The 27,896-nt window shown below is 43.5% G+C and overlaps 1 protein-coding gene across 1 annotated transcript in view; it reads right to left on the bottom strand.

The window, feature by feature from the left end:
- The window catches only part of LOC114659338 (glutathione hydrolase 7), a 74,749-nt gene extending 71,546 nt beyond the window's left edge, over positions 1–3,203 (bottom strand). The window contains exon 1 of the mRNA XM_051932827.1: positions 3,080–3,203. The gene's annotated coding sequence lies outside the window, so the exon portion shown is untranslated. The remainder of the gene's footprint in view (positions 1–3,079) is intronic.
- Positions 3,204–27,896: the final 24,693 nt, after the last annotated feature.

Raw genomic sequence — 27,896 nt, 5'->3', positions numbered from 1 at the left:
AGTGGACTAGCTGCGAAAATCTGGAGCATTGTAAGCTCACCCGCAAAGATCTGTAGGAGATGGAAGGAAGCGAATCAGCTTCATCATCAGAGCTACCTATGATGTTCCTCCCACACCCATGAACCTACATCAATGAGTTTGGAGTAGACCCATCATGTTATCTCTGCCAACCCCAGTAACCTCACCGGCAATAAACCCAGTCTGTCACAAAGTCGCTACAACTGGAGGCATAACCATGTTCTGCAACAACTGGCAATTACCCTAAAAATGAAATCTCCCACCACTGGCGTCCCTCCCCTGATCACCAGATTCGCAAACACTGTCCAATTCATAACAGCAGGACAAGCTCCAGTGAAACCATCCACAAGAAAGGAACCAATTCTCATTGGCATCTTCTTGTTGGACTGGAAGATGCAGGTTGATGTAAATCAGCTAAGGAAGCTAATTTTTCCAGCAGAAATTATTACATCCAGTCTTAGGCCAGACCTGATCTTGTGGTCAACCTCCTAGAAGTCTTTTTTCATCGCAGAGTTAATGGTACCATGGGAGGCAGCAGTTGATGAGGCATATTAACGCACAATTCTTAGGTATACAGACATAGCAGCTGAGGCAGAATAATGCGGCTAGCTTACCCAGGTGCTCCCGGTAGAGGTAGGATGTAGACGATTTGTAGCCACATCAACAATGAGACTTTTGGTAGGGGATGGGAATACAACAGCAATCCTTCAAACAAGCTGTCAAGTCGCTATCGGAAGCTGGCGAACAAAGCAACAACTGGGCTACAAAATGACAAGTAACGGGTAAAAGCTGAGGGGATTGTACCTGGGATACCAGGTGGTGTTGTTGAGCCCTATGGAGGTGTCATTGGCCTATCAACAAAACACTGATGAAGCAGGGTGCCCACTTGATGACCTCAATTAAGTGATTACCCCATTCGAGACATCAAGAAAGTGATGAATATTGTGATTGTAATATCAAGTCCTATGAGCTTACCCTTAGAGCACACTTCTGATTCGCAGTGCTGTAGAGCAACAGCAATAATATCAACGATTAGATGAAGCTCCTTTTAACCTCTTTAAGATATGCTAATACTAAAACATACATATATACTATAGTTTAAAGTACCAATAAAGCTTTAGCTTTAACGATGTAAAATCCCCAAAAGTCAGGATATTGTAAGTTTTTTCCCCCCAGTGTAATGCCAAACACCTAGATACAGGGCCGGATTTATATGAAAAGAGGCCCTAGGCTATTCCACTTATGAGGCCCTTTCACCTTCCATTTTTAAGTTTGTAAATTACATAAGAGATAATAAAATACATCATTACTGTGATATATATCAATATGTTAAATGAAACATGTTGTGATTGGTACTAACATGTGTGGAAAATTAACGCGTTGATCTTAATCAATACATTTTTATGTTTGTTTATTAGTCATATGCGTAGAATTTCTCCTTATTTTCGGTTCAGTGTTTTAGTGTTCGCTGTTTTTAGAATAGTGTAATTTTAATTTTGCTAACAATTTGAATGTAGGCCCCTCTTGATCTTGAGGCCCTAGGCTGAAGCCTAGTTAGCCTTTAGGAAAATCCGGCCCTGCCTAGATATGATGTATGCACAACAAACAATAGTCCTATTGTATGGAAATAAGAGGATTCTGAAGGTGAAGTGGCAGGAATGCAAAATTAGGAATTGGAGAAGAGGTGCACTCCCACCCCATCATCTTCTAAATAATCTTATGTCAATACAATGATCAATTTACTATGGCACACAATCAAATCCTGTTTTATGTACACTTCAGTAGTTGGCAGTGGTGTCCCTTATGCATCAGGCGGTGCCTGACTTAAAGCAATTCTCATGAACTCCTGCATAAACTGGTTCGTGTTCGTTTTTAGGTTTAAAAGGGCAGTCAGTACAGAAGAGCTCCTTGTGGCCGGTTTAACCCCGTCCGGTGTATATACTCTTCCAAAGAATTTCGACGTTGTCACTCTATAAGGGGTTTCAAAAAAGCATGTTCATAGATTCCTGGACTCGGATGGTTTCTTGAAGATTCTTGACGCTCGACACTCGCATTATGAAACTTTGTATCTTCCAACCGCAAATCTGGTGACCTGAACTCGTACATTGGTTGCCCCATATTTTCATTCATTTTACAATGCTAAAATAGCACTGGCTGTAAACCCCACAAATTGCAATGACTGAGTCTGCACACATACTGTACATGTGAAAACTGCAGCACTAAATATACGAAGAAGCAAAGCAAATCCCTATTTAACCGAGTGCTTAATTATTCATCCTGATGCATGATTCACAGGAGGCTCTTAATAAAGACGTACATACAGAAAGGTGTAAAACGATAATCTGGAAAACGACGACAGGCTCGCCCGGGTTTAAAATACACCGGTGTTCCGAAACACGACTTGCCCAAAGCCGAGGTCACGACTTGGGCGTTTTCGACCCGCTGTTTCATTGAGCAAGGTTGGGTCGTCTTTGCGCTGCTGCAGTTAGCCAAATCAAACGCATTCTTGGATGAAAATGCAGCAAACATTGCAGCGCATCAGTTTAAAATAATCCAGACGACACTACCTCTATAGAAAGGCGGAAAACAGAGGAATACGTAGACATGGCGTTACGAGGAGGATGGGGATCACGCAACGTCGCCAGTCCAAGGCAGCAGATTCAGGTGCGTTTTATCACCGCCTCCTAGGGTTCTTACGTGGAGAGGTGCAATAAATACATTAAAACGCATGCAAAGGTATAAACAGCAATATTTTGCGTGGGCGAAGCACATACAAATATCAGAAAATGATCATAATTCGTGCCGCATTATCATCACGACACATAAATGGATGCATTGATCTGTCACTTTTCAGACAGGCCTCACCGCACCCTATCTGCCAGGTGCTTAGACGGACAATAAACAAATTGCATGAGGTTGTAAAACCCTGCTCATCTCTTTTGCGTATGAGTTGGCAATCGTGGCTAACACTCCTTTGCACACCTCCACCGGCTTCTGATGACGCAATGTTAGTATTTATGCTTGTTTTTACTGCGACTAAATCAAGGCAAATTAAACAGACTTACCCACTGAACTGCCTGAGACTATTTTGGATTGTTAAATTAATGTAGATGTTTTATCCGTGGTCTTCAAAGCCGCAGCCTGTCGGCGAGCATCACCGAATAATAATTATTGAAAAAAATGCCTTGTCGTCCGATGACATCACAGAGCCAGCCTTAAAGGGATAGGCTCCTTAAAGCGGAATGTGGAAATGTTTAGCTCCTTTAATGCTAGATATTTTTAAAAGCGAATTTTGACCTTTTATTTCGTGTTCTCTGTGCCATATTCACGAAGAGATCGGACTATAAATCGTAAGGGTTGGGGTCAATATATGCATCTCACGTACTGCATTACCTGACCATGTCACTCATTAACATTGCTCTTTTCTGCACTTACAGAACATTTACAAATTATTGTTCCATGATTGTGTACTTCTTAAGCACGTTGATATGATGTTGACTAGGAAAAGGTGCTACAGCATATAAGATAAAGGCCACAAAAAATGAAGAATATTTCTTTAATTGAAAAATGCTATCACAATATTGAGAGAGAGCTCATAATTTATCATCAGAGTTACAGACAACAAAAGCGTTGGACCATAGCTAGCTATGCCCCAATGTATTACAAGTTAAACTAGGCTAAGAAGACACCATAAACACACTTATAACAAGTTTGTATTAATACATGATATATGGAGCTCAGAAAATAATATAGATAGATAAATAGATAATTTGCCCCTATAGGGAAATTTAGAGACACACATCAGGATTTCAAACTACTGCTGTGATCACAAGATTGTTTGTTTCAGTAGTTTTATAATTTTTCTATGATGATGAGTTCAGACAACTCATGATTTCGACATTTATTACTTAATTATAACCTGATCATGAAAATATTTATCTATTTTTTCCATTTTCTGAATCTGCTTTTCTTATTTCTGTGTCTTCAGAGATTCCAGCTTCAGCATATCCCAGACTTCTGACTTTATATATTTCTCTTTTGTTAAATTAATTTATGATCAGAATATATTTCTACATTTTCATATTGCTGTTTTTCCTTGTTGTAATAGTATGATAATGTATCTGCATTTTATTTATTTTAGATTGTGACTGTGACATATAGTAGCAAAACATAGTGAAATGCTATTATAAAAAGGTGATCGCAAAATAATGAATACAAAATTTTCATATCAATATGTTTTCAATGAGCTACTACCAAGGGATGAATAAAGGAATTCTGTTTATATATATATATATATACTGCTTTAAAAAAGTATTGGATCAAGTCAATGAAGCTTCTGGGCTATTGATCTGGTCAGTTAAGTAGCAGAGGGGGTTGTTAATCAGTTTCAGCTGCTTTGGTGTTAATGAAATTAACAACAGGTGCATTAGAGGGGCAACAATGAGACGACCCCCAAAACAGGAATAGTTTAATAGGTGGAGGCCACTGACATTTTTCCCTCCTCATCTTTTCTGACTGTTTTATCACTAGTTTTGCATTTGGCTACGATCAGTGTCACTCCTGGTATCATGAGGCGATACCTAGACCCTACAGAGGATGCACAGGTTGTCCATCTTCTCCAGGATGGCACATCAATTGCCAGAAGTTTTGCTCTGTTTCCCAGCACAGTCTCAAGGGCATGGAGCAGATTCCAAGAGACAGGCAGTTACTCTAGGAGAGCTGGACAGGGCCGTGGAAGGTCCTTAACCCATCAGCAGGACCGGTATCTGCTCCTTTGGGCAAGGAGGAACAGGATGAGCACTGCCAGAGCCCTACAAAATGATCTCCAGCAGACCACTTGTGTGAATGTCTCTGACCAAACAATCAGAAACAGACCATGAGGGTGGCCTGAGGGCCTGACGTCCTCTACTGGGCCCTGTCCTCACTGCCCGGCACCGTGGAGCTTGTTTGGCATTTGCCATAGAATACCAGAATTGGCAGGTCCACCACTGGCACACTGTGCTTTTCACAGATGAGAGCAGGTTCATCCTGAGCACATGTGACAGACGTGAAAGGGTCTGGAGAAGCCATGGAGAACGTTATGCTGCCTGTAACATTGTTCAGCATGACTTGCTTGGTGATGGGTCAGTGATGGTTTGGGGAGGTATATCCATGGAGGGACGCACACACCTCTACAGGCTAAACAACGGCACCTTGACTGCTATTAGGTATCGGGATGAAATCCTTGGACCCATTGTCAAATCCTATGCTGAAGCAGTGGGTCCTGGGTTCCACCTGCAGCATGACAATGCCTGGCCTCGTGTGGCGAGAGTATGCAGGCAGTTTCTGGAGGATGAAGGAATTGATACCATTGACTGGCCCCCACGCTCACCTGACCTAAATCCAATAGAACACCTCTGGAACATTATGATTCGGTCCATCCGACGCCACCAGGTTGCATATCAGACTGTCCAGGAGCTGGGAGGAGATGCCCCAGAACACCATCCGACGTCTCATTAGGAGCATGTCCCCCCGACGTTGTCAGGCATGCTACAAGTATGTGGGGACCATACAAACTACTGAGTACGATTTTTGAATTGCTGCAATGAAATTTCAACAAAATGGACTAGCCTGCTTTTTGGAGTGTCTTTGAATTCAGCCCTTTGTAGGTTGATAATTCTCATTTCCATCAAACGATGTAGCATCCTTTCATTCTTAACACATTACCCAGTCCATATCAGTAGAGATATCCAGCAGGATTTTTTTCCCTTTGAGATCTGATGTGTTTTCAAAGTGTTCCTTTAATTTTTTTGAGCAGTTTATACAGTGCATCTGGAAAGTATTCACAGCGCATCACTTTTTCCACATTTTGTTATGTTACAGCCTTATTCCAAAATGGATTAAATTCATTTTTTTCCTCAGAATTCTAAACACAACCCCCCATAATGACAATGTGAAAAAAGTTTACTTGAGGTTTTTGCAAATTTATTTAAAAATAAAAAAATTGAGAAAGCACATGTACATAAGTATTCACAACCTTTGCCATGAAGATCAAAATTGAGCTCAGGTGCATCCTGTTTCCCCTGATCATCCTTGAGATATTTCTGCAGCTTAATTGGAGTCCACCTGTGGTAAATTCAGTTGATTGGACATGATTTGGAAAGGCACACACCTGTCTATATAAGGTCCCACAGATGACAGTTCATGTCAGAGCACAAACCAAGCATGAATTCAAAGGAATTGTCTGTAGACCTTCGAGACAGGATTGTCTCGAGGCACAAATCTGGGGAAGGTTACAGAAAAATTTCTGCTGCTTTGAAGGTCCCAATGAGCACAGTGGCCTCCATCATCCATAAGTGGAAGAAGTTTGAAACCACCAGGACTCCTCCTAGAGCTGGCCGGCCATCTAAACTGAGCAATCGGGGGAGAAGGGCCTTAGTCAGGGAGGTGACCAAGAACCCGATGGTCACTCTGTCAGAGCTCCAGAGGTCCTCTGTGGAGAGAGGAGAACCTTCCAGAAGGACAACCATCTCTGCAGCAATCCACCAATCAGGCCTGTATGGTAGAGTGGCCAGACGGAAGCCACTCCTTAGTAAAAGGCACATGGCAGCCTGCCTGGAGTTTGCCAAAAGGCACCTGAAGGACTCTCAGACCATGAGAAAGAAAATTCTCTGGTCTGATGAGACAAAGATTGAACTCTTTGATGTGAATGCCAGGCGTCACGTTTGGAGGAAACCAGGCACCGCTCATCACCAGGCCAATACCATCCCTACAGTGAAGCATGGTGGTGGCAGCATCATGCTGTGGGGATGTTTTTCAACAGCAGGGACTGGGAGACTAGTCAGGATAAAGGGAAAGATGACTGCAGCAATGTATTGAGACATCCTGGATGAAAACCTGCTCCAGAGTGCTCTTGACCTCAGACTGGGGCAACGGTTCATCTTTCAGCAGGACAACGACCCTAAGCACACAGCCAAGATATCCAAGGAGTGGCTTCAGGACAACTCTGTGAATGTCCTTGAGTGGCCCAGCCAGAGCCCAGCCTTGAATCCGATTGAACATCTCTGGAGAGATCTTAAAATGACTGTGCACCGACGCTTCCCATCCAACCTGATGGATCTTGAGAGGTGCTGCAAAGAGGAATGGGCGAAACTGGCCATGGATAGGTGTGCCAAGCTTGTGGCATCATATTCAAAAAGACTCAAGGCTGTAATTGCTGCCAAAGGTGCATCGACAAAGTATTGAGCAAAGGCTGTGAATACTTATGTACATGGGATTTCTCAGTTTTTTTATTTTTAATAAGTTTGCAAAAACCTCAAGTAAACTTTTTTCATGTTGTTATTATGGGGTGTTGTGTGTAGAATTCTGAGGAAAAAATGAATTTAATCCATTTTGGAATAAGGCTGTAACATAACAAAATGTGGAAAAAGTGATGTGCTGTGAAAACTTTCCGGATGCACTGTATATATGTGTGATATATATATAGTGTATTGTGATGTGTGGGTCACCAGCTTGCACCTGAGAAAAGGAGGTGAATCTAGGCTTCTGAGAAAATCAGCTTTATTGTAGTGAAAACAGGAACAGTCTCAGCCTTTATTCAGACGGGAGCCGCCACTTCATTACAAACAAACACAGCAATCAAGCAGTGACGTTAGTAGTTGTCCTGCATTAACTCCCTTCTTTAGTTTAGGAACAAATAGCCTCCCTCGTCAGGTAGGTTCAGCAGCTGCAGATCAGCAGATAGAGACAGCTCATTCTGGAGGAGTGAAGACAGAAAAAAGACTGCAAAGCCAGGTCAGTGGTTAGTTAGTCAGTTTTAAATGTTCATCACATCAATCTTCAGGTGACAGACATGTTAAACGGTGAGCCTGCAAACTTGCAGCTGCACCAGCAGTGGGCAACCAGTAAAGGGCAAAAGGAATTAATCTCTACTCATGTGGCACTGTTTCCAAACAATGTGCCCTTCCATTGCAATGCACAGTCTCACAAATACTTGGCCAATTTATAGCCACAACTTAATAAAAAAAAGAATATGCTTAAAATCTTGGAGAAAAGCAAGACATGCCAAGTCCACATACACACACTGAACAAGTGAATCCATGTCCCTGGAACTGTGACAGATTGGTCCATGCTTATTTTCTTCAATTAATTTTAATTTATATGTTTGAGGGTTAACTCAATTACGTATATGTTTTTTGTAATCTTATGTTTTTGTTACATGTTTATTTCTTTATTTTCTTAACTGTGTTAAGCAATTTGAAGAGTGTAATTATGTGTGAAGGATGCTATATAAATAATGTTATCAGCATTTTTAGTGCTTTAAATTCTCTCAAGATGGCCTTGTTATTGACACATGAACAAATATGGGCAGTTCTGAAGTGGCCAGTAGCTGACATCTGCAAAACCTGATAACAGATTCCGTTATTTTTTGATTCTGCTGAATATTATGTGGAGGATTGCCGGCTTTCCAGTCCGGCCCTCACCCCCAGGCCGCTAGGAGGAGCCCTCCGGACAGCATATTCGTGCCCCAAGTTCCAGCAGGGCCTCATGGACTTTGTAGTGTTGTGACACAGCCCTGCTGGATACCTTGGGGGCCGCCAGGAGTCGCTGTAGGGGGGCTAGTGGGCTCTTGCATGCCCTATAACCCGGGAGTGCGTCACAGTCACGTGACTGGAGGAAGCAACGTGCTCCCGGGATGAAGAAGGCTGTTTGCCCTGACCCGGAAGGAAATGGACTTGTGGGTTGTGCTTGGAACCACTTCTGGGTCAGGAGCTATAAAAGGACTAAGGAAAGCCCAGAACACTGAGCTGAGCTGGGAGGTAGGGTGGCGACGTGTCTGGGCGAGGAGGATTGGTTATTGTGAGAGAGTTTATTGTAGTTTATGAATAGTGTGGTGTGTGTAGTGCTTTGTGCACTGTACAATAGAAAAATAAATAGTTATTGTACTTTCACCTGGTCTCAAGAGTGGTACCTGAGGGTTCGAGAGGTGGACAAACGCTATACATCTGCTACAATTAGGAAAATGTATTGTCACACACGTCCGGTTCTAACCCCAAGAAAGATGTCACTTCCGATTTTGGCCCCCAAGAAAGACATCACTTTCAGTTCCGATATAACTGACATCAATTCCTTTAAAAACCTTTAAAGCCGCCATCTTTGGCTTAACTAATCAGTTCAATCTTGGGCTCCGATCTATGCACTTCAGTACGACTTTTTCATACCCTTTTGCAGCCAGGGATAATACAGTCATGGTCGAAATTATCGTCACCTCTGGAATTTTCCCAGAAAATGCACCATTTCTCCCAGAAAATTATTGTAATTACAAATGTTTTTGTATATACATGTTTATTTCCTTTATGTGCATTGGAACAACACAAAAAAACAGAAAAAAAAGCCAAATCTGACATCATGTCACACAGAACTCCAAAAATGGGCCAGGCAAAATTATTGGCACCCTTTCAAAATTGTGGGTAAATCGTTTTATTTCAAGCATATGATGCTCGTTTGAACTCACCTGTGGCAAGAAACAGGTGCTGGCAATATAGCAATCATACCTGAAGCCAGTTAAAATGGAGAAAAGTTCACTCAACCTTTCTGTTGTGTGTCTGAGTGTGCCACACTAAGCATGGATAACAGAAAGAAGAGCAGAGAATTGTCTGAGGACTTGAGAACAAAAATTGTGGAAAAATATCAACAATCTCAAGGCTACAAGTCCATCTCCAGAGATCTTCATGTTCCTTTGTCCACTGTGTTCTACATAATCAAGAAGTTCACAACACATTGCACTGTAGCTAATCTCCCTGGACGTGGACGGAACAGAAAAATTGATAAAAGACTGCAACAAAGGATAGTCCGAATGGTGGATAAACAACCCCAATCAACTTCAAAACATATTCAAGCTGTTCTGCAGACTCAGGGTGCAACAGTGTCAGCTCGAACTATCCGTTGACATCTGATCGAAATGAAACGCTATGGCAGGAGAGCCAGGAGGACCCCACTGCTGACACAAACATAAAAAAGCCAGACTGGAGTTTGCCAAAATGTACTTATGTACTTGAGGAAGCCAAAATCCTTCTGGGCGAACGTCTTGTGGACAGATGAGACCAAGGTAGAGCTTTTTGGTAAAGCTCATCATTCTACTGTTTACAGAAAACGGAATGAGGCCTACGAAGAAAAGAACACAGTACCTACAGTCAAACATGGTGGAGGTTCCAAGATGTTTTGGGAATGTTTTGCTGCCTCTGGCACTGGATGCCTTGACTGTGTGCAAGGCATCATGAAATCTGAAGACTACCAAAAGATATTGGGGTGCAATGTAGGGCCCGGTGTGTGAAAGCTGGGTCTGCGTCAGAGGCCATGGGTGTTCCAGCAGGACAATGACCACAAACATACTTCTAAAAGCACTCAGAAATGGTTGAAGACAAAGCGCTGGAGAGTTCTGAAGTGGCCACCAATGAGTTTGGATCTAAATCCGATTGAACACTTATGGAGAGATCTCAAAATTGCTGTTGGGAGAACGTGCCCTTCAAATCTGAGAGACCTTGAGCAGTTTGCAAAAGAAGAGTGGTCGGAAATTCCAGTTGAGAGGTGTAACAAGCTTGTTGATGGTTATAGGAAGCACTTGATTTCAGTTATTTTTTCCAAAGGGCGTGCAACCAAATATTAAGTAGAGGGTGCCAATAATTTTGTCCAGCCCAGTTTTTGAGTTTTGTGTGAAATGATGTCAGATTTGGCTTTTTTCTGTTTTTTTGTGTTGTTCCAATGCACATAAAGGAAATAAACGTGTATACCAAAACATTTGTAATTGCAACAATTATCTGGGAGAAATGGTGCATTTTCTGGGAAAATTCCAGGGGTGCCGATAATTTCGGCCATGACTGCATATGCGTGGCTGCCCCAAACCTTTTTGAGTGTATTGAGGCTGATTATTTCACAGTATATAGATTAGATTCACGTGTAGTCATTTCCTAATCACATCTTTATTGAACTGTAAAAGTAACATATGCATTAAGTGTTTAGTACAGCTGGCAAGTACTCTCAAATTGGTTTTAGTTTATGGCTAAGTGATAGTGGTTACTAGATAACAACAAGCAGAAGTCATTGGCAACGGCTAGGGTAGACAGTGGGCAACAGAGCAAGGACATGCTACAGGTTCTTCTGATACTAAGATTTAAAAAAAAAAAAACATTTGGAGTATCTTGATCTAGCTCTTAAACGTGTTAATGGTAAGATATTTGCTGCAGTATGGAGTTTAAAACACAAGTCTCTGAACTTCTAGGTCTCATTTGCAGTATATACAAAGTCAGGGTGACTTGGATCAAAGTTGTGATTCCATGCCTAAGACTCCTTTAAATGACATAGTGCTCCTTCAACCAACCCAAAAGGTGCATAGGTTTGTCACCATGACAGCCAGGGTCACACATTTTAATTAGGCATTTATTTTTGATCCATATGAAATAAGAAAAGTATACTAGAATTGAAGATATGGTGAGAGCCATAAAAAGTTTGGGTGCGGCAATGTACTCTTACAAAGTCTGTTTTAGGCCATAAATGAACTCTGTTCTGCATACAGCTTAGTGAGGATGTTAAGAATGGATTGCTAGATTTGTTACAGAGAGATATGGCTTTTATATTGCTGCAAAAATACAACTTTCTGTAACGATTCATAACAGATTTGCATAAAAGTTGAAAATAGCACAGTGAAAGCCATTTGTCTGCATTCATAAACCTCACTTATTCACAAGGCCACACACATACTCACAACAGGACAATTTAGAAGAGCTGGTTAAACTAAAAAGCATGCCTTTAAGATGTGGGAGAGAAAGCAGGGTACTTAGAAAAAACAGACATAGGCAGAATATTCAAATTTCACACAGCTAGTCAGCTGTCAGGCACTACTATTCATCTATACTGCATGGTGTAAGTCATGATTTGAAATGCTGAATATATTGACTAATGTGTAATCTTCTACTTCTTTGCCATGATGATGATGATGATACATGAATGCATTTACATACACAAAAACTTTTAGCATTACACTATACCACCAGATAATAAACATGTATCATCTAATAGTAAAAAATGGCATTTTTAAGTACAAATACACTTCATTTTTATTCTAAAAATATGTTTGTAGAACACAAAGATAGTTTTTGTATTAAGCAAAAACCAAGTTCTTTATAGCTTTCACTATACAAGGAAAGAAAGGAACAAAGAAAGCACATATAGTCATTAATGTCTGTGGTTACAAAGATCCTGTTAGGCGAAACTGTATGACAACCCTTTGCTTTAAGTGGTTGGTGTCACTTTTCTGTCTAACAGGTTTGTTGACTTTTTTGCTTAATTTTGCTGTAGGACAAGATTAACAATAGAATTGCAGTTTAAAGTGCAATCCTTAGAACATTTAGAAATATCTAGTTTGCTTAATACATATTGAATACTACAGTAAATCACCATTGGCTGAAAAGATTAGCTGCAGATGCAGATGACTTACTTTTTATTTAAAAATGGGATGTAGATGGATGGATGTAGCAGAAGTAAAATTACAAAACTAAGATTTATTCACAAGTGTGGAACATGACCCGGACACAGACAGGCAGACACGTTCAAATCACCCCATACACGTTTATTTACAGGTTGCATATTTACAGTTAGTGCTCCTCAGTCCCCAAGTCCCCTTCTCTTCTTCAGGCCACCTCCTTCCTCACCCAGACCTCGTCCTGCTTCCACCTGACTCAAGTCCTAAATGAAGGGAGGCGGCCTCTTTTATAATCACCCGGAGGTGCTTCCTGGCAATCTTCCACCGGCACTCCCCAGTGTGGCGGAAGTGCTGGCTGCGTACCCGTAAGCACTCCGGGTGTCCCTGATCCTCTTCCCCCCAGCACTTCCAGGTGTGGCAGAAGTGCTGAGGTCCAGGGCTCCCAAGGCATTGGGGTGCCCCCTGGTGGTGACCACGGGCCCCTACAGGGTTGAGCTTCCAAGCTCTGTACCCGAGTCCCCATAGCCACCAGGGCGGTTGCCCCCACGTGGTCTGGGGAAGGCGTAAGCCCTCTTCCGGTCCTCCGGGGCGTCCCAGCCGGGTCGCCCCCCCAGCCACCTGCGACACTGCCCCACCTCTAGTGAAGACCCATTGGGCAGAGCAGCTCGTCCTGCGAGGGCAGCTCATCCCCAAAGTGGGTCCTACTCTCGAAGCTCCAGGGTCCGGTCCTGCTAAACAAAGAACAGAAACGGGCGGAGACGCTGCCTGGACACCACCACCTGGTGTCTTGTCGTGCCTCGCACAGGCAGCACTCCCCCCTCCTACCGGCACCCCGGGGCCTACTCTTTCGGCACCTCCTCCGAGGTTTCCGTGCCCCTTTGATTGGAGCTGCTCGTACCTCCATAGCCTCCGCCAGCTGTGGTAGCGCCCCATCGCCAGCGAAGCGCCATCCGGTGAAGCAGACCATCCACTGAGGGCAGGTCTCCAACAAAGCGGGTCCTACTGTGCATCCAGGGTCCAGTCCTGCAATCAAAACAGAGAGAGGGGCAGAGACGCTGCCTGGACACCACCACCTGGCATCCCTCCGTGCCACGCACTGGCAGCACTCCCCTCTCCGACCGGCACCCCCTCCACGGTTTCCGTGCCCGTCTGCGAGGAACAGACAGGTCCGCTCATTCTTCCGACACCTCCGCCAACTCCGGGGCTTCCTTCTGCCTCCGCAGAGGGCGGCAATTCTCCGGACGTGAGTGTCCTGCCTCATGTCCTCCCTTATCGGAGGAACCGGCATTCTTCCCTCGATTCCTCCTTTTCCTCTGGGATGCCATGACGGTTTGGGTCTGCCTATGGATAAGGCACAGATCCTGTCCCATCTGCGTCCCTATAGATCGATGCAAAGCCACCGCCGGCTCAGGGCGTAAGGCGCTAGTACCTGGGGCACACATCAGCCCGCGTCCTGCCAGCCCTCTCGCTGTCTCTCCTCTCACCATGCATGCAGCACTTGCCGCCGCGTCCACTGTCAGAGAACCCCCTACTCGGTTCCAATCATTCACATCACAGGCCTTTTCGGTGGGATCTCCTTTATGCTTTACGGGGTCAGCTCTACTCACCGTCCCCGCCATGCCTCTCCGGCCAAAGGATCCAACGTTGCGCCGTTCTGCCCTCTCACGAAGTGACATCATCAACACGACTGCCTTCCCCTCCAGCTTCTACAACTCCACACGGAGGGCACTCATAATCTGTAATAATGGCCCTGTGGGCTGAAGGCACTCCTCCAGCTCGCGCAGGGCCACAGGCAAGCACAGAAAGCCAGCCAGTGACTGCTTCCTGTTCCTCCGGCCCAATTGGGTCCTTCCCCGGCACATGACAGACATTCCTTGGTCCCACCTCCATCCAATCATCGGCGGGCACGCAAGACACACCTTCCAATCCCGTGCCTGTCTCGGGGAGGGACTTCCGGTCTGCGGCCATCTTGGATCTCCTCCTACTGACGCAGACCCGGGCAGTCCCTGCCTGCAAAACACAGAACATGCTCAGCCCCCCAGGGCTGGCTGCCGGCGAGCAGGGAACTCACCTCCCGGATCCCGTCTGTCCAAGGCAGCGGCCTCAGCATGGCCTTCCTAGACGCCACAGCATCCCGAGCGCCATCGGCGGCAGCACACCCATAGGAGCCGGCTGCACTCCTGTAACACGCGTCGCTGCTTTTCTGCACTAGGTAAGAGGATTCTGACCGCGGTCCGATGGCGGTTTGTGGGTTCGCTCCCTCTCTCTCGGGGCCGTGAGCACTCCGCACCCGCGGCACATGTGCGGGGGCACCTGCTGCTCTGGGCTGTCCACAAAATATTTGTTTCGTGGTCCCTGCCTTGGAACAGGCAGAGGGCCCCACGTTGGGCGCCATTGTGGAACATGACCCGGACACAGACAGGAAGACACGTTCAAATCACCCCACACATGTTTATTTACAGGTTGCATATTTACAGTTAGTGCTCCTCAGACCCCAAGTCCCCAAAAGTCCTGGCCACCACACAATGCCTTCTCTCCTTCAAGCCACTTTCCTCTCCCAGACCTCGTCCTGCTTCCACCCGACTCAAGTCCTGAATGAAGGGAGGCGGCCCCTTTTATAATCACCCGGATGTGTGCCAGGTGCTTCCCAGCAATCTTCCACCGTCACTCCCCAGTGTGGCGGAAGTGCCGGCTGCGTACCCAGAAGCACTCCGGGTGTCCCTCCCTGATCCTCTTCCCCCCAGCACTTCCACCACACCAGGGCTCCCAAGGCATTGGGGCGCCCCCTGGTGGTGACCACCGGCCCCTACAGGGTTGAGCTTCCAAGCTCTGTACCCGTGGTCCCCATAGCCGCCAGGACGGTCGCCCCCATGTGGCCTGGAGAAGGCGTAAGCCCTCTTCCGGTCCTCCGGGGTGTCCCAGCCGGGTCGCCCCCCAGCCACCTGCGACATAAGAGAGTTACCACCTTAATTTAGTGTAGTATTTTTGTATTTGGATTGTCATAAATACATTTTAGAACTTTCATTGTAATGCTTGTGCATTGTGTTTTTTTATAGTTATAAATAGCTGAGAAGCACTAGATATATCACGAAGAACATACTGTATTAATGTTTAACAATAGGTACAGTGCATATAAAGTAAGAGCTGACAAAAATACAAAACAAAATGTGGAGTATGTATAAAGTGCTAAAATTTGACTAGCTACACTGTGTGCGTTTACTATAAAACTAAGTAAAATTAACATACTTGTGATGGAGTGATTTCTAACATATAAGTTGATAAATATTTTATGTGTCTTTATTTGTAAATAGACAAAGCAAATGTAATCTCATATATATTTCTCTTCTGGTTTGTCCTGCTTCCACTTCAAAACCGGTCCCGCCCACACACAGCCGACACGGCATTTCTCGATTCCTATTCATCCTCTTCCAAACCCTACCCTACTCTGCCTGCGGCTCCTCTTCAAAACTGGTCCCGCCCACACACAGCCGACACGGCATTTCTCGATTCCTATTCATCCTCTTCCAAACCCTTCCCCATGCTGCCTGCGGCCTCTCATACACCTTGCTATTTTCGTTATAATACGACGGTTGTTTCCTAAGCCTTTGTTATAAAATGAACGACAGTATCTTCTCTGTCGATGGGTTTTTGTACAACGTCATCTTTATTCCAGGATCCGGCAACTGCCTGTTCCTATCAGTCGGTTATTTCTTGACATAAATGGTTGATGAAGGCAATGCATTCTCACTACGACATATGCCAGTAGATTTTGTTGCATCACATTGGGATAGATTTGGAGACATTCTTCCTGTTGTTCTTTCCAACGAAATCGAGTTTTCACAACAAGTCAGGAGTACTATCAATACATGGCAACATCTGGAGTTTATGGTGGTGAAGCTGAAATTCAAGCTCTTTCAGAGATTCTCCATTGTCATTTACTTCAAACACGACCCCAACATCCCGCCTTGCATTTACAATTCTGGAAATACTCTCTTCATTTACCTTCTGTACTCAGGACAACTGGACAATGGCCACTATGAAGCCCTCCTACCGATTCTGATCATGTCTCCACAGCATCATATAATGTCTGATAACAGCAACACATCAGTCCTCAGTCATTCTTCTCTTCCACAGAACACTACAGTTTTGTCTACTGGTGCAACCTTCCTCTGCGGCATTTGTAGTAAACCTTTCAAAACAAAACCCAGCCTTGCCAAACACAAGAAAATTCACTGCAACGACAAATTGTTTCAGTGTCACACTTGCTCAAAACATTTCACAACGCAGAACTATCTTCACAAACACACAAAAATTCACTCTGCTGAAAAATTACCTCACTCCCACTCCAGTAACACATACGATTCCTGCAACAAAACTTTTCAAACGCGAGCCTCACTTGCTAAACAGAAGAAAAGGCATTCTTCCCAACAACTATATGAGTGCCAGAAATGCAATAAGAAGTTCACTACAAAGGATTGTCTGACTAAACACAACAAAACTCATTCACAAGTCTTGCAATGCGACATCTGCAAAGCAACGTTTCCAAACCAGCGCAGTCTCAGCAGACATACACACAATCCTCTTCCCGTTACCACAGGTACTTCTTCACATCATTCCTGTCTTCCCGTCCAAGAGTACAACATTGGGACTCCAGACCAGCAGTGCAAACACTGTCATGCACTATACTGGCCTGCTGAGCGTAATACATCCAACAAGTACTCCAGGTGCTGCCACGACGGTAAAGTAGCTTTACCACCTTTGCGGGAGCCACCTGTGTCTTTAAAACAGCTTCTTACACAGCAAACATCAGAAGCTAAAAATTATCATGAACACATTCGAGAATACAACTCTTCCCTAGCGTTTGATTCCATGGGTGCACAGATAACTCAACCTCCTGGCCACAGACCATACTGTTTTAAAATACACGGGCAAATTTATCACCAAATCTCTCCACTATACACTAACACTTCTACCTCTCCAGGATATGGACAGTTGTATGTTTTTGACACAGTGCAAGCTACTGAAGTACACTTACAAAATAAAGCAAACTCTGCATGCAGCGAAAATGTACTTCTCCAGCTAGATTCCATGCTCAGAACCATCAACCCCTTTGCTAAATCATACAAACACATGCATGAAATCGCTCAGTCCAATCCAACAGCATCTGTACAAATGGTTTTCAAGGGAAACCCTAGGCAGGATTTACGACGATACAATGCCCCGACATGTCACACCAATGTTGCAGTGATTTTTGTCAGAGAAGATGCCGAAAGGGACATTTGCATCTATCCCATAGGCAACTCCTGTAAACAGATTTCCACGCTCAATATGAATTGCGATCCTATGGTTTACCCACTTTTATTCCCTTATGGAAACATTGGCTGGCACAAAGATTTACAATTTGTTCCCGCTAAAAGAACCGGCAAGCGAATAAGGCTTACTCAATGCCAATTTTACATGTGCAGATTAGCAATGAAGAATACATTTAGTATTTTGCACTCCAGCGGCAAACTATTCCAACAGTACGTCGTAGATGTGTATGTTAAAACAGAGGGCGCGCGTCTCAACTATCTCAGATTACATCAACAAGATCTGCGCGTGGAACAATACAAAGGACTATCAGACGCACTGCAAGCAAACGCTAAAAATAACAATGTACGTGTAGGCAAAACGATCATATTAATGTCCACATTTCCAGGAAGTCCAAGATACATGCAACAAAACTATCAGGATGCCATGGCCATAGTACGTAAATTTGGAAAGCCTGATTTATTTATCACTTTCACATGTAATCCTGTTTGGTCAGAAATTCTACATGCACTGTCGAATACCCAAAGACCAGAGCACAGACCTAATATTGTAGTACGAGTCTTTTGGATTAAGCTCAAAAAGTATTTATTTCTTCTTGATTTCTGAATTCCATTCTCACCGTTTTCCGTTCCTATTCTTACACTGCTGTATGCTACGGCGGGAGTCGGCTAGTATTAGATATTTTTTCAGGAGGCACGCCTTACTTCATTGATGAGAACAACAAGGCTTTGATGTTTACCTAACCAACCCCTTAGCCGCTCCCCCACTCTTTAGAATGAACTCAGGATGTGAAATTTATATTGAGGGGGATAGAGCATCAGACCAGCATGGCAAGGGTGACTGTGTTTGGACTTGCAAAATATGAGCCATTGCCTGCAGGACGGCCATAAACTGACTAAACAAAGTAAATGAGTTGTACCTAAGCACTGTTATCGGAAGATGGGACAGACAAACAAATTCTATTGGTCTAAAGTAATTCTGTTTATGATTGGTTTTGAATTAGAGGCCATTCTGTACTGCAACGCCCCTTTGGTTTGTGTTTTATGGTAAGAATGGTATAAAGTTGGTTACCTTGCCTTTACTTCTCTCTCTCTCTCACCATCTGGCCATGAAAAGAAAATAATGATGAAGACAACTCTATCTTGGCAGCCATAGGCATGTGGCCTGTTTCAATACTCCATTTAAAGGCCATATGGTAGCAAAGCAAGCTACACTGAAGATAATCCTAAAACTGCCTATGGATGCACTACTACTTAGGCTGTAAGGGAATGGTTTACCAGTATTCACATAGTACTCTGCTTCCTTAATATTTTTGGGAATTTTTATCAATAATGCATAATTAAATGTGTAACCTAACTCCTGCCTGTTTACTTATTCTGTTTAATTGCCTGACATTACTGATGTAGAAAGGAAATGGGGGAGGAAATGCTAATTTACCTGATCATAGAGTGGCAAGTGTATGGGAATTTAAACATTTTATTAAGGTCTACACAATAAAGAGAAAATAGGGCCACCATTGGAGCATACATCCATCCATCCATTTTCCAACCCGCTGAATACGAACACAGGGTCACGGGGGTCTATTGGAGCCAATCCCAGCCAACACAGGGCTTGGAGCATACAGTATATGATAAAATATACTTTTTTAGATTTGTTTTATTCACCCCATATAAATGCTTGGATTCCAACTGTACTACACTACCCTTGATTTACTTAATGTACATAAATAAACATGACATTACAAAATATGTTAAACCAGGTAGTTTAATATTGTGTGGTCACTAACATTGTCCTGGTAAACAGTTATGAAAAATGCCCCATGTTATTGAGCCACATGTGTAAAACCTATCACCCTGTTTGTTCACAGTCCAGTCTGCTATAATTAGATGACAACAGTCAGATTATTAAGTTCATGAGACTGCCCTGTTCAAGGAGCATTTTACAAGCAAGTTGGGGAATCAGCCAATATGGTGTATGCCCTCTCTTTTTTTACAATACTGTAGAGTCATTTAACAATGAAATGCTGGACACTGTGGACCTAAGAACAGATAAGAAAAATATGAATATTGATTTTTTAATATGAAAAATGTGAAAGAAAAGATTGGAAAGAACATATTTTTAATATAAAAATTGCAAATGCATTCAATATTGTCAGTTTGAACTTTTTTTAAATCAACAAAGTCTGCTGTATTTACTGGGCATTGTGAAACCATAAATTATATTCTAGATAACAAGCATCATGTATAAGCAATTTAAATGTAAGACGGTAAATGGTGTTACTGCATAAATATTACTATTTAACTTCATCCATCCATCCATCCATTGTCTCCCGCTTATCCGAGGTCGGGTCGCGGGGGCAGCAGCTTGAGCAGAGATGCCCAGACTTCCCTCTCCCCGGCCACTTCTTCTAGCTCTTCCGGGAGAATCCCAAGGCGTTCCCAGGCCAGTCGAGAGACATAGTCCCTCCAGCGTGTCCTGGGTCTTCCCCGGGGCCTCCTCCCGGTTAGACGTGCCCGGAACACCTCACCAGGGAGGCGTCCAGGAGGCATCCTGATCAGATGCCCGAGCCACCTCATCTGACTCCTCTCGATGCGGAGGAGCAGTGGCTCTACTCTGAGCCCCTCCCGGATGACTGAGCTTCTCACCCTATCTTTAAGGGAAAGCCCAGACACCCTGCGGAGGAAACTCATTTCAGCCGCTTGTATTTGCGATCTCGTTCTTTCGGTCACTACCCATAGTTCATGACCATAGGTGAGGGTAGGAACATAGATCGACTGGTAAATTGAGAGCTTCGCCTTGCGGCTCAGCTCCTTTTTCACCACGACAGACCGATGCAGCGCCCGCATTACTGCGGATGCCGCACCGATCCGCCTGTCGATCTCACGCTCCATTCTTCCCTCACTCGTGAACAAGACCCCGAGATACTTGAACTCCTCCACTTGGGGCAGGATCTCGCTACCAACCCTGAGAGGGCACTCCACCCTTTTCCGGCTGAGGACCATGGTCTCGAATTTGGAGGTGCTGATTCTCATCCCAGCCGCTTCACACTCGGCTGTGAACCGATCCAGAGAGAGCTGAAGATCACGGCCTGATGAAGCAAACAGGACAACATCATCTGCAAAAAGCAGTGACCCAATCCTGAGCCCACCAAACCGGACCCCCTCAACGCCCTGGCTGCGCCTAGAAATTCTGTCCATAAAAGTTATGAACAGAATCGGTGACAAAGGGCAGCCCTGGCAGAGTCCAACTCTCACTGGAAACGGGTTCGACTTACTGCCGGCAATGCGGACCAAGCTCTGACACCGATCGTACAGGGACCGAACAGCCCTTATCAGGGGGTCCGGTACCCCATACTCTCGGAGTACCCCCCACAGGATTCCCCGAGGGACACGGTCGAATGCCTTTTCCAAGTCCACAAAACACATGTAGACTGGTTGGGCAAACTCCCATGCACCCTCCAGGACCCTACTAAGGGTATAGAGCTGGTCCACTGTTCCGCGACCAGGACGAAAACCACACTGTTCCTCCTGAATCCGAGGCTCGACTATCCGACGGACCCTCCTCTCCAGGACCCCTGAATAGACTTTTCCAGGGAGGCTGAGGAGTGTGATCCCTCTGTAGTTGGAACACACCCTCCGATCCCCCTTCTTAAAGAGGGGGACCACCACCCCGGTCTGCCAATCCAGAGGCACTGTCCCTGATGTCCATGCGATGTTGCAGAGGCGTGTCAACCAAGACAGTCCTACAACATCCAGAGCCTTGAGGAACTCCGGGCGTATCTCATCCACCCCCGGGGCCCTGCCACCAAGGAGTTTTTTCACCACCTCGGTGACCTCAGTCCCAGAGATGGGGGAGCCCACCTCTGAGTCCCCAGGCTCTGCTTCCTCATTGGAAGGCATGTTAATGGGATTGAGGAGGTCTTCGAAGTACTCCCCCCACCGACCCACAACGTCCCGAGTCGAGGTCAGCAGCGCACCATCCCCACCATATACAGTGTTGACACTGCACTGCTTCCCCTTCCTGAGACGCTGGATGGTGGACCAGAATCTCCTCAAAGCCGTCCGAAAGTCGTTCTCCATGGCCTCCCCAAACTCCTCCCACACCCGAGTTTTTGCCTCAGCAACCACCAAAGCCGCATTCCGCTTGGCCTGCCAGTACCTATCAGCTGCCTCCAGGGTCCCACAGGACAAAAGGGTCCTGTAGGACTCCTTCTTCAGCTTGACTATTTAACTTATTAATGTTAATTACTGAGGTAACTTGATTAATTCATTTCTGTTTTGCAGGAAATCTGTAAGCAAGATGACATGAAAGAATAATAGATGGTGTATTAACAAGGAACTAGTAAAACGAATGTTAAATACTAACAACTCATCACATTCTGTTGCTTTTCCTGCTTTCGTCTGAAGGCCATTTAACAACCGCCTATCATAATTTTTTTACAATTAACATTGGATAATACATGTTGCTGCTAACCAGCTGTTCCACAATCAGATAAATTAATACCTTGTTAATCTGTTTATTTCTGAAACGAGTATTATACCAAGGGCACTTTGTATCCTCCAAGTGGACCCTACCTTGCACTCAATTACTTAGCGAGAATAGAATAAACAATATACGATATAAAACACTCACACTTAGTTGGAACTGGCTAGTTTAGAGTTGCAACATAACATTCTATCCTTAATATATATGTGTGATATGGAAGGAAACTGAAGTATCCAGGGAAAATCCCAGAAAAAAAATTATATATCTATCTATTATATAAAAAAATCTTGGGTCGAGATGTGATCATCTCGCAAGACTACTTGCACATCATACCTTACTTACAAACACTTTAACATCCCATGAGACAAGAAAGTGGGACTTTTAAATGATCGACACACCTGCAGACACAGACCTGCAGATCACGAAGCTCAGTAGCAGCAGCTGATCTGTCCGCATGTCCTTAGCGTGTGCTCAGCCCCCCCCCCTTCAGATTCACGAAGTGGCGAGCGTGTCATGTGCCTCGAGGGGGCATTGGGGGGTGAGCGAGCAAAGCAAGTAGGGGGTAAAGCCTCCTAGTATACAGGTGCTGGTCATAAAATTAGAATATCATGAAAAAGTTGATATAATTCTATTCAAAAAGTGAAACTTGTATATTAGATTTATTCATTACACACGGACTGATGTATTTCAAATGTTTATTTCTTTTAATTTTGATGATTATAACTGACAACTAATGAAAGTCCCAAATTCAGTATCTCGGAAAATTAGAATATCAATTAAGACCAATGCAAAAAAAGGATTTTTAGAAATGTTGGCCAACTGAAAGGTGTGAACATGTAAAGTATGAGCATGTAGAGCACTCAATATGTAGTTGGGGTTCCTTTGGCCTGGATTACTGCAGCAATGCGGCGTGGCATGGAGTCGATCAGTCTGTGGCACTGCTCAGGTGTTATGAGAGCCCATGTTGCTCTGATAGTGGCCTTCAGCTCTTCTGAATTGTTGGGTCTGGCGTGTTGCATCTTCCTCTTCACAATACCCCATAGACTTTCTATGGGATTAAGGTCAGGCGAGTTTGCGGGCCAATCAAGAACAAGGATACCATGGTCCTTAAACCAGGTACTGGTAGCTTTGGCACTGTGTGCAGGTGCCAGGTCCTGTTGGAAAATGAAATCTGCATCTCCATAAAGTTCGTCAGCAGCAGGAAGCATGAAGTGCTCTAAAACTTCCTGGTAGACGGCTGCGTTGACCTTGGACCTCAGAAAACACAATGAACCAACACCAGCAGATGACATGGCACCCCAAACCATCACTGACTGTGGAAACTTTACACTGGACCTCACGCAACGTGGATTCTGTGCCTCTCCTCTCTTCCTCCAGACTCTGGGACCTTGATTTCCAAAGGAAATGCAAAATTTACTTTCATCAGAAAGCAGCAGTCCAGTCCTTTTTGTCTTTAGCCCAGGCGAGACACTTCTGACGCTGTCTCTTGTTCAAGAGTGGCTTGACACAAGGAATGCGACAGCTGAAACCCATGTCTTGCATACGTCTGTGCGTGGTGGTTCTTGAAGCACTGACTCCAGCTGCAGTCCACTCTTTGTGAATCTCCCCCACATTTTTGAATGGGTTTTGTTTCACAATCCTCTCCAGAGTGCGGTTATCCCTATTGCTTGTACACTTTTTTCTACCACATCTTGTCCTTCCCTTCGCCTCTCTATTAATGTGCTTGGACACAGAGCTCTGTGAACAGCCAGCCTCTTTAGCAATGACCTTTTGTGTCTTGCCCTCCTTGTGCAAGGTGTCAATGGTCGTCTTTTGGACAACTGTCAAGTCAGCAGTCTTCCCCATGATTGTGTAGCCTACAGAACTAGACTGAGAGACCATTTAAAGGCTTTTGCAGGTGTTTTGAGTTAATTGGCTGATTAGAGTGTGGCACCAGGTGTCTTCAATATTGAACCTTTTCACAATATTCTAATTTTCCGAAATACTGAATTTGGGACTTTCATTAGTTGTCAGTTATAATCATCAACATTAAAAGAAATAAACATTTGAAATACAACGTACATCAGTCTGTGTGTAATGAATGAATCTAATATACAAGTTTCACTTTTTGAATGGAATTACTGAATTAAATCAACTTTGTCATGATATTCTAATTTTATGACCAGCACCTGTGTATATATATATATATATATATATATATATATATATATACACTAGGGGGCTTCGCTCGCCAACCCCTGTATTTGGTTTTCCGGATACACACTTTTAAGATTGTTTTTTCTTTGAATTGTTGCTATTTCATTAGTTTCACTTTTATTTCAGAACTTCTGTAAAAACAATATTTGTAATCTTGTGAGTCCCAATATGCTGAATCTTTTTAATGAGGTCAGGATAGGTTTTTCTGTTTGGAATTTCAGCACAGACAAAACGATCTACATCATCAGCAGTTAATAATTTTTTTTTACAAAATAACAAAGTAAGTAGAGTTCTGCATTGGACTCCTGTCTGTAAAGTCGTGCTATTTTCCTCTCACAGTTCCAAAAGTACATGGGTTTACCAAGGTGATACCCCAGCTTTTGTCTAGGTTTTTGTACAAGGGCTAGACAGAACGTTTTTGACTCCTGGGGTAAATTTAGTTTTTAAATAAGCAGACAGATAAATATATATACACTAACAAAGTAACCAATAAATGCATGTGCAGTAAACTCCGTTTCTGAAATATTCAAGATTCTTTATTTGTCACATGCATAGTTATACAGGACAACACGCAGTGAAATGCATCCTGATCTGCTTATCAAAAACTGTGCAAAGTTAGAAGAATATCAGTTAGAGTAACAAAAAGTCATAGATTGAAAAATAACAGTATAGTAGAACATAATATATAAGTAAAATTATGTGAATAAAGTAGAATTAAGTGTTAAGGTGCAATAGTGTAGTAATTATTGTGCAAAACCAAAGTTAGACTGGTGCATAGTTAAATGAGGCAGTTTGTTTGTTTGCGCTACTGCAATCTTTACTTTTTTATATTTTCTAATTTTCCTACTTTCATATCCTTTAACTTTCTCCACATGTGTATAGCGCCAACGTTTTTTTTTTTTTTTTTTTTTTTTTTTTTTTTTGTGGAGCCTTTCTAATTTCCCTGGTTTCATAGTCTCTAACCTGCTCTGTATGTGTTTAGCGCCAACGTTTGTAAACATCTCTATGAAGTTCTACTTTGTCTTTTACTCACTGTCATTTAATTCTGAACCGGATCGGACGTGCTTTTTTTTCAATTCCACTTGTTCCGGGCTGATAATTACTTTCCTTATTTTCTGAATTTGCACCTCGATTATTCTTTTTTGCTCTTTTTTCTGTCCAACGCATTTGAGAATCTTTTCTCCGTGCTTTTATTTCTTCTTCGTTTAATCGTCGACGTTTTATTTCTACCCTATTCATTTCTACCCTATTCATTCCTACCGTATTGACCTTATACACTTTATATGCACTGAGAGCCCTGGAGCTGTGTGTGCTGCATGACTGCCTTTACACTACTGATTTGTTTTTTTTGATATTGCTTGTAAGTAGGGTGTGTCTTGCAAGACTCTCGTTCTATGTTCCCGTGAGACGCACTGTGGCAGGTCTCTTTCGTCTCGCGGGTCTTTAAATTATCTTCCGAGAAAGATCACGTATCATAGACTATCAGGACAGGGGACAGGATTTCTTTTTATAATGTATATATATTATATATATATATATATATATATATATATATATATATATATATATATATATATATATATATATATATATTTATATCAATGAAACCTCGGTTCACGAACGTCTCTGAACACGTACAAATCGGGTTACGACCAAAAAGTTCACCAAACTTTTGCATCTGTTCACAACCATACACTCGGTATATGAACAAGCCAGTTTACCTTTCGGTTTGTGCGCGCCGATGATTTCCGCACGTGTTCAGTCTCTCCTTTTGCATTCCCTGTGCAGGGAGTGAGCGAGAGAGCGCGAGAGAGAGACACACGCACACACACACACACACACACACACAAGCGCGCGCACGAGAGAGAGAGAGGGAGAGACACACACGAGAGGGAGCGAGCGAGAGAGAGAGGGCTGGCCAGGCTTGTTTTTAAAGAGACTGATTCGAGCATTGTTTTAACCTCATTGTATTTAATGAAGATTTTTTTCTATTGAATTTTAACCTCCACTTCATTTCTGTTTACAGCGATCGGTTCGTAGCGTGCATTGTTGCAATGTTACTTTTCTTGGTTGTTTATTAAATTACGGATTTTTCAAATGTTCATTTTTTTCCCTGTGCTTAAAACTCATTAAAAAAAAAGTTTTTTAGCGAGCATTCATAGCGCTACAGCGCAAACTCTTGCAATGTTAGTTTTCTCTGTTGTTCAAGGTTTTCTCAGTGTTATTCAGTGTTTTTACATTTAGTTTACTATTACGCTGTGCATTCTATGGTATAATTAACTATATTTGTGCTTAAAAATCTTTAAAAAGTATATATTTACATACAATTCGTACAGTCTGGAATGGATTAATTGTATTTACATACAATCCTATGGGGGAAATTACTTCGGGACCTGAGGTTCCACTGTATATAGTAATGGATGGCACACATGGACTAGCATCCGGGCCAGGATTGAACAAGGGACCATACCTGGCTGGGAGGCCACTACAAAGGAAGGACAAGGAAAGATTAGGACTCCCACACAGACACCCACAGGGCATGCTGGAAACTGTAGTTCCATGAGGCAGCCCTGTGGGCTTCCAGGAGGAGCTGCCAGGATTCACAATCTCTACTTTCAGGGACTTCCGTGCAACCTGGCAGTGCTTTCAATGGACTATACCCTAGCATAGCAAGTACTCCTGGGTCATAGATAAAAGAAGCTGCTCAACCTCATCTGGGCAAATTGGAGTCAGGTATGGGGTATGGAAAAGGCTAGTCCAGAGTCCAGAAGAGAACAAAAGACAGGAATAAGAATTGTATTTGTGTTTATGTCACTGTTGAAGCTTTTTGAAAAGGTAATTGTGAGAATAAACCTTTTATTTAAACCAGGACTTGTGTTTGTGAGGTTGTGTCTGGGGTTTGGGGTGCTGTAACACCCTCTCGTGGTCACAGTACATTATAAGAAAGTAAGCAGAGACACAAAGATTTGGGGCACCTGTAGACACACCCCATATAATTATGATTAAAAATAAATGTGGTTTACAAACGGCGTTGTGAAAAAACATGCTTTCAATTGCAAGTCTAAATCTTGAATACCCAAGATGGCGGATCTTCTGTCTTTATGGACTTCTGTCAGGAATGGCAAGTCCAAGTGGACAGACACTGGAAGTGACATTGTTGGTGTTAAAGCCATCAGTCTTCTGGCCTGTAGAGAGAGGAAGAGAAAATGTATTAGTATACAGTGACAACCTATGGAGCGAGAGGAAATTACCATGACCAGAGCCTTAAGCGCATGCACATGACAATATATACAGTATGTCTAAAATTCTAAGGGTTTTCTGTCTGTCATGCAAAAAGTCACAAACCACTGGGCCTTAAACCTTAATCTTGATCACAATCGAGAGCTTCTGCTGTGCTCCACGTAATGTAACCCAGGAGTTGAAAAAGAAG

This window comes from Erpetoichthys calabaricus, chromosome 10, assembly GCF_900747795.2.
Source record: "Erpetoichthys calabaricus chromosome 10, fErpCal1.3, whole genome shotgun sequence".
NCBI lineage: Eukaryota > Metazoa > Chordata > Cladistia > Polypteriformes > Polypteridae > Erpetoichthys > Erpetoichthys calabaricus.
Note: the sequence above shows the minus strand (reverse complement) of the source record. Positions and strands in the feature narration are given on the sequence as shown.